The sequence below is a fragment of the Chrysemys picta genome, unplaced genomic scaffold (genome assembly GCF_011386835.1).
Source record: "Chrysemys picta bellii isolate R12L10 unplaced genomic scaffold, ASM1138683v2 scaf2882, whole genome shotgun sequence".
NCBI classification, from domain to species: domain Eukaryota; kingdom Metazoa; phylum Chordata; order Testudines; family Emydidae; genus Chrysemys; species Chrysemys picta.
Genome location: NW_027055584.1, coordinates 1 through 7,092, shown reverse-complemented (window position 1 = coordinate 7,092; position 7,092 = coordinate 1). Strand labels below are relative to the sequence as shown.

General features: G+C 43.2%; 1 long non-coding RNA gene across 2 annotated transcripts; it reads right to left on the bottom strand.

Moving 5' to 3' along the window:
- Positions 1–6: 6 nt before the first annotated feature.
- LOC135980361 (uncharacterized) lies at positions 7–7,081 on the bottom strand. 2 transcript variants are annotated; one of them, XR_010597453.1, is made up of 3 exons: positions 6,655–7,081; positions 2,026–2,161; positions 7–423 (listed from the first exon to the last, which is right to left on the bottom strand). It is a non-coding gene; the product is annotated as an uncharacterized LOC135980361 (long non-coding RNA). The 2 variants fall into 2 exon arrangements; XR_010597454.1 differs by lacking the exon at positions 6,655–7,081 and adding an exon at positions 5,379–6,648.
- Positions 7,082–7,092: the final 11 nt, after the last annotated feature.

The window sequence follows — 7,092 nt, the reverse complement described above, 5'->3', positions numbered from 1 at the left end:
AAGCTGGGCCACAGAATAGACAAAACCTGCACATTTTATCATGTTTTCAGGTGTCCCGCTAAAGACCTCCTGTATCTTTGATAGCCAGAAGTTTATAAGGTAACAGATTTAATGAGATTTCCATGCTACTAATGGAGAAGTTATAGCAAATGTTATATTAGAATAGAGACTAGATATTAAAAAGGACACAAATAAATATTTTGGCTCTTAAAAGCTTAAGTATGAAATGCCTTATTAAACTATCTGAAAAACTTATGTTTGTTTCTAGTAAGTCTACTTTTTCTTCTTCTAAAGCCTTCTTAAGGGTTCCATTTTCAAGTTGTAGCTCCTGGACTGAATCCTGGAGCAATTTATTGTTGTTTTTTAAATGCTGAAGCTCGGCTTCTTGTGCTTCCAGTTCTATTTTCTGAGACAAACTCTTATCTATAGTAATAAAAAAAATTAAGTGGTTAATTTGTGAAAGCAAACAATGTCTAATATGCAATATTAGCTTTTATGGGTAACACTATAAAATGGCAATATTGACAATTTTCAATTTTTCACCTAGCAATAAATTTTCTTAGTATTTCAGAATATAATTACGTATGTGTTCTAAAACTGCCTTTATTCCCAAACCATGAAATTGTATAGCATTGCCAGAATTCAGTTTTGCAGAAAGAACATACTGCTAGTCAAATCGCTCTATGCTTCACAATTGTAACTCTGTTTCTACAGCCCATCTTCACTGAGGTCTGATGGCTTGTACTCTGAAACTCATGGTTGACAGGTAACAGTATCAATGGCTAGATAAAGAATTTTGGTGCCCTATTTGTCCATTTTCCTGTCTTCAAAATCCAGAATATATAAAAATGATCAAGGTGTTTGATGGACTGATGTATGGAGTAAAATTAAGAGAGACAGACAATACAAGAGATTTCCTGTATTGCAAAGAGAATTCTATTGAATAACACCAACTTATCATATAAAACAAGACTACGCATTCCCTTCCTACAGGACAAGGAATATTCAATGTCTCCAAGACCCAGAACTTGGTGAGAAAGAGGGGTAGAGAGAGGGGAAGGGAAATGATAGCAATCAACAGATATTTGAACTATGTCAACACATAGGATGGAGAAGGATTATTTAGGGTGGTAATTCAAAGGGGAGTGTAGCGGGGCGGTTGCCCGCTCTAGCCCTGAAGGGGTTGGAACAACCCTGCAGAGGGCTGTGGCTGGGGAAAGCAGCAAGCCTGGGCTGATTGGGGAGGCAGCTACAGCTGGGCCACGCTCCCATCAGGCCACAGCTGGCCCTTATAAAAGGGCTGTGAGCCAAACACTCAGTCAATCTTCCTCTAGCTCTGAAGGGAGAGGGACCTAGCTGTTTGGGAAGCTAAGGGTACTGGAGTGAAGCAGGGCTAGGGAAAGGCCAGAGGAGCTGGGGAGCTCCAGGCTGACAACTCCCCAGGTTGCAGGGACTTGTCCAAGGCCCAGAGGTTAGACTTCTACAGCGATAAGTGGGAGCAGTCTCCTTCTTTACAATGGCTAGTTAGCAGAATTACCTGTTCTCTTAAACCTCAGTCTGCAAAATGCATTTTCCCAACCAGATAGACAAATGTAGGGAAAAGTCAAATTAGGGCTCGGCGGGTAACATTTCATCACGTTTTAGCTTGATGGAGTCCATATACAAGCTAAAGGATAATAGTTTGAGGTATATTTGTTTGCTTGGGATTTTAAAACACAGGAGCACATTGTAGTATTTAATTTGCTGACCATATAGTTTTGTTTGAGACATATTTATTCCTCATTTTAAATCGCTTTAAAACCATATAATTTTATGAGTTAGTATATTTGTATAAAGAAGTTCCATCTCAGTTTGGAAAGAGAATTGCGTGGATTAGCTGAAAGTTAATTTAACTATATCACACAGTGGGAACTTATTATTTCTTGGGGATGCTTCAAATCACCATTTATAATGAAGTTTACAGATCTCCCACACTGAAGTAATAGTTTGTAACGGGATTTAAATGGGTAGAAATGTGTCACTCACTTTTCATCTCTTCAGCATTCTTCCGGGTCTCTGTTAGAAGGTGTTGGGCTATTTTAAGTGCTTCTTCCAGCTGATGGATTTTTTGTGTTTTTTCATCAGACTGGCAGCAAAGAAGGTTTTTTTCCTTCTTCATTTCCTACAACAAAACATTAGTTACAAAACAGTCTATTAAGTCAATAAACTGAGAGTAGTGTGATGTGGCATACTACCCCTCTGAGTCCCATGAAGACTCTGGAAAGTTGGGCCTTGGTTTCTAAGCACTTATAGTGGTTAGGAACACAAACTGCACTCTTGGCAATCCTCAGAGGGCAGACAATCCTTTTGGGACGTCTCCCAGCTGGCACAGATCACAGCAGTACTTAGCTGGCTCAGGAAATGGAACCAGGGAGCTGCAACCAGTTCTCTGTTGCCTGCCCATAGCAGATCTTGACACAGGATAGAATCTAGCCCACAAAAACTGAGTCAGTGAAGTTAAGTGACTTGCCCAAAGCCACAGAGGGGAGTCAATTTCACTGCCAGTATCAGAACACAGGAGAAGTTTCCAGTTCCAGCTCCTGTTCTCAGACCACCCATCTCTGTGTGGATGATTCAAATATATGAAGTTGCTCTTGTTAGCAAGATAGCATTAGATGCAAAGTATTATTACTCAGTAATACCTGGGGGTTCGGGATAGAAAATTTTCGAAGCATCTTTTTTCCAAATAAGTTAAGAAAAGTTAGAATACCCCGTACAACTATGTCCTACCTGGGAACTTAAAATAAAAGTGATTTCTAAGAAACTAACTCCTTCCACCCAAACTCCTGCATTGCTGGGTAACAGATGGCATGGCTCTGGTGGGACTCTCTTGGAAGCAAGCCATCATTTATTCATCTACTTACTACTAGCAGATGGGCATCAGTGCACAGAAGCCAAATTCAAGAAAAGGGAGGGTCTGGATGGAAAACAACCTAAATCCTTGCTGGCACAGCAGGTCTGTATTTTCAGCTATTTAAACAAGTCACCCAAAGAACATGAATAAAACCGTTGCTGCTTCTAGTTATTTTCCTTTTGTTTCACAACCTCCTAGTCCAAAATATCCAACTGTTATATCGAGAAACACACACACACACACACACACACACACACACACACACACACACTCTATTATCAATCATTCTAAAATACACAGTTGTGAATCACATAGGCCATCATTAACTCTTGCTTGAATAATCGAAATCCAATGTATTTAGATTCGAATGCATCTGTCCTGAAAAATCTGCAACAGTTACAGAACACAGCAGCACACCTCCTCAGTAATACAGGTTCACTTGAGTACATCAGTCCTATGTTTCACTCACTCCGCTGATTCCCCAACAGAACACTCAATCAAATCTGTCTTTATTTTTGAAGTTATAAAGAACATGGGCCCAAAATTCCATCTTACTCTCTCAGACTTCAGTAGCTGTGTTTCTCGGGAACAACTGTCTACACATCAGAAGTAAAACTAGCATATGCAGGAGACAGGGCTTTTTCAGGAGCTGGCCCAATACTATGAAATTCACTCCTGCAAAAACTTAGAATGACAACTAACATCACCATTTTTCATATTTACACTCCCCCCACCCCACCCCACCCCCCACACACACCCTTTACCTTCTGGGACAATGGCTTTCAACCTCTTTTCCATTTGCGGACCCTAGAAAATTTCAAATGGAGGCGCAGACCTCTTTGGAAATCTTAGACATAGTCTGTGGATCCCCACAGACCACGGGTTGAAAACCACTGTTCCGTTGTAACGACAACCTTTCGAGGACCCCTTAGACAGTCTGCAAACTCCCAGGGGTCTGTGGACCAGAGGTTGAAAACCACTGCTCTGGGGGATATGGGAGAAATAGAAACCTCAAATAACAGATGCTAGTCACCTTAATTATTCTTAACTCTGGAAAGCATTCAGATACACCAGCAATTGGCACAATATAAGAACTTAAAAAAAAAAATCTCGGCTGTTGCTTCTATGACTATTCTGACTTCTCTTCCCTTTCATTTTCCTTCTAATTCCAAATTAAAAGGAAAATCTTTTAATCTACAATCAAGGGTTTTTTTTAAATCAAAATTTACAGCCAAATCCTTTTCGTGTAAATTGGAATAACTTTATTGATTTCAATGGAGCTATGCTGATATATTCCAGGTCAGGATCTGGCTTCATAGTTAGAATTTTGATGATAATGCTAGTCTTTAGTGCTTGAAAAAGTAAAAATGTACAAATCATTTTGGGGATTTTCTCTTGCTTTAAATTGATTGTGTGACCAAAAAAGTACCCATTCCTCCACAAAATCTTGGAATTAGGCCAAACACACTTATACTTAGGAAGCAGCTAATGATTCTAGAATTATCAAATGAACTCAACCCGATATTAAATATATTTTATTTTTAGGACTAAACAAAGAGTCTTTTGAACCATACGACATAATTAGATTAGACAAATAATTCCATATGAACTGTAACCCTATCTGTAGTATAGCTGGTGCAAAATAATTTTTTGAAACCCTGACCATACAACCAATTTTGTGCCTGGGGTCAGTCCACATGGAATCAATTGCAAAAACTGCAAGATCAGGGCCTTATTTTGTATCACTTCTATAGGTCTTGTGACAGGGTCGGGCCAGAGGGCTACAGGAGAGTGATCCTATTGGGATCCAGGAAGTGGGCGGGCCAAAGCCCGCCCACTGCTAAAAGATCCCCCCAGCCTTAGCGGGGGATCCACAAGACCTGGAAACCAAGTGATTTTGGGGGACAACTAATGAAATAACAGGGACAGGAGTGCGGTCAAAGGGTCCGAAGGGAACCTGAATGGGACACTGAGAAGAGAACCCCAGACAGCGCCCACTGCTCCTCGAAGGCGTCAAGGGAGTCAGTGGACGCCGCCCAGAGAAACTCTGCCCAGATGCATGAATGGACGGAGGATCAGAAAGAGGCCCCACAGTCACAGGAGACTCCATCCACCAACCTCCTCTCCCTGGTTTTATAGATGGCCATTTTAGCCAGGACCAAGAGGAGGTTGACCAGGAGGTCCCATGACTTTGTGGGGCCACGGATAGAGAGTGCATAAATAAGGAGGTGAGGGGAAAAGTGCAGCCAGAAACGCAACAGGATATCTGTGAGGACCCGGAATAGGGGCTGCAGCCTGGCGTACTCCAGGTAAACGTGCGCCAGGGTCTCCCTCACGCCGCAGAAGAGGCAGGTGTCCCGGGACGGGGGTGAACCGCGCCAAGTACATGCCCGTGGTCACGGCCCCATGAAGGAGCTGCCAACTGACATCCCCATCAGGCCTTGGGAGCAGGGTGGAGTATAGGCTGGCCACCGGGGCTCCTCACCCTCTAGAAGTGGCAGGAGGTCCCGCCACTTTGTGTCGGGGTGTGACGCGAGAGTGAGGAAGTGCAGGGTGTGGAGCACGAGCGTATATAGATGTTTCCTTGGCGCAGTCTGGAAACAAACCAGCTTCAAGTCGTATAGCCGGCTTACGGTGAAAGGGCGGGGAGGCCGGTTGGGTCCACAGGGCAGGGGCCCGCTACAGGAGAGTGAGAGAAGGCAGATATATTAGCCCCAGATTAAGCAGGTCCCTTTTCCCTGGGTAAGATAACGGGGCAGTTTCAGAAAAATCAGGAATTTTCTGAAACCAATTAAGGCAGGCAGGCTAATTAGGACACCTGGAGCCAATTAAGAAGCTCTAGAATCAATTAAGATAGGCAGGCTAATCAGGGCACCTGGTTTAAAAAGGACCTCACTTCAGTCAGTGAAGGGTGCGCAAGGAGCTGAGAGTGAGAGGGCGTGCTGTTGGAAGACCGAGGAGTACAAACGTTATCTGGAATCAGGAGGAAAGTCCTGTAGTGAGGATAAAGAAGGTGTTGGGAGGAGGCTATGGGGAAGTAGCGCAGGAAGTTGTAGCTGTCACACAGGTGTTACATGAAACTCTGTAGACAGCTGCGATCCACAGGGCCCTGGGCTGAAACCCAGAGTAAAGGGCAGGCCCAGGTTCCCCCCTCTCCCTTCCCCCTATTGGATATAAGAGGAGTCAGGGTGACCAGACAGCAAGTGTCAAAAATCGGGACAGGGGGTGGGGGGTAATAGGAGCCTATATAAGAAAAAGACCCAAAAATCGGGACTGTCCCTATAAAATCGGGACATCTGGTCACCCTAAGAGGAGTTGACTTGGACTGTGAGTCCCACCAGAGGGGAAGGTCCCTGGCCTGTCCCCCTGACCCAAGGTGGGTCAGGAGAGACTGTGGGGATTGTTCTCCTTCCTTTTCCCCATGCTGGCCAGTGATGAGGTTAGCTGAATGAACGGCAGGTTTGAGCCACAAAAGTGTCCAAACTGAGGGCTGCCCTGAATCTCTGAGGTGAGCAAATCCGCCAATAAGCGCAGGGCTCACCAAGGCAGAGGAGGAACATTGTCACAGTCTCAAGATGGTCCAAAAAAGGACAGCCAGATTAAGACAGTATCGAAACACAACTCCTGGTGGAAATACACTATTCTCCAACACACAGCTTGCAGAGTTCCCCTGTGAGTCAGTAAGGCCTAAATGGCACCAGTTCTTACTGATTTCCAGTTTAAATTGTTAATTATTCCAGTTGCCCCTCTGATTTCTTTACCTCAAAGTTTCTCCTTAACTCATTTTGCTTTGACTGGCTTGCCAGTAAAGCCTCTTCTGCTCTGCACAGCCTCTTTGTAAGCTCATTGGAGTTGTTTTCAAAATGATGTTTCACTGCTATTGCCTATGAGGAAAACACATCACATTTTATTTGTAGTCATATTTAATCTATTTAAAAAAATTAAAAATTCCTGATGTCCCTTGAAATGATGAGCTCCAAAGATACGTTATAAAACAAAGCAAAAAGAATAAGCTATGTTCTGCTTCCTCTTACAGAAAGAGAACTTTGGAGTAATTGTTGACTTCTGCGTTGTATAACTAAGAGCAGAATTTGGCCCTAATCCTTGAAACTCAGCATGATGGCTTTAAAAAAAGTACAATTAAAAATAGGCCAGATATCTGAAAAATCCATCCTCCTTTCACTGTCCAGTCCCGGGTT